The sequence below is a fragment of the Tupaia chinensis genome, unplaced genomic scaffold (genome assembly GCF_000334495.1).
Source record: "Tupaia chinensis unplaced genomic scaffold, TupChi_1.0 Scaffold000622_1, whole genome shotgun sequence".
Taxonomy (NCBI): domain Eukaryota; kingdom Metazoa; phylum Chordata; class Mammalia; order Scandentia; family Tupaiidae; genus Tupaia; species Tupaia belangeri.
The window spans coordinates 5,751,518-5,752,299 of record NW_006160142.1 but is presented as its reverse complement, the minus strand read 5'-3'; the positions used below and the strand labels follow the sequence as shown (position 1 = coordinate 5,752,299).

The 782-nt window shown below is 40.8% G+C and overlaps 1 protein-coding gene across 2 annotated transcripts in view; it reads right to left on the bottom strand.

Moving 5' to 3' along the window:
* Positions 1–782, bottom strand: part of ACYP2 (acylphosphatase 2) — a 250,513-nt gene that overhangs the window by 174,415 nt on the left and 75,316 nt on the right. The window lies entirely within an intron of this gene.

Below are 782 nucleotides of genomic sequence, written 5' to 3'. Positions count from 1 at the left end.
AAGAGCCGAATAGCAAAAGTTTTTAAAAAAAAAAAAAAAAAAAGAAAAAGTATTTTCTTCTTAAACCATATGAAAGATAAACAGAGTGGGAATAAGAGAAGATCTGCTTTTGTAACTTTTGATGGTCATGATATTGCTGATAAAATTGCTGTTCAGAAATACCACACCATTAATGGGAATAATTGTGAAGTGAAAAAGGCCCTTTGCAGCTGATAAAATTTCTGTTCAGAGTGAAAAAGGCCCTTTCTAAACAAGAGATGCAGTCTGCTGGATCACAAAGAGGTTGTGAGGGTGGATCTGGCAACTTTATGGGTCGTGGAGGAAACTTTGGAGGTGGTGGAGGAGGCTATGGTGGTGGAGGTGATGGTGGCAACTATGACGGTGCTCCTGGTTATACTAGAGGGGCTATGGTGGTGATGGGCCAGGATATGGAAAACAAGGTGGTGGATATGCTGGTTGTGGTGGAGGACATGATGGTTACAATGAAGGGGGAAATTTTGGCAGTGGTAACGACAGTGGTGGTCGAAATTATGATTTTGGAAATTATAGTGGATAACAGCAATCAAATTATGGAGAAATGAAAGGGGGCAGTTTTGGTAGAAGACACATGATAGTCTTTGTGGTGGTTACGGATCTGCCAGTGGAAGTGGTGGATATGGTAGCATATGTTCTATAAACAGCAGAAAAGGGTTACAGTTCTTGGCAAGAGAGAAAGCAAGTTGTCAGGAAAGCTGCAGGTTACTTTGAGACAGTCGTCCCAAATACATTTGAGGAACTATAAA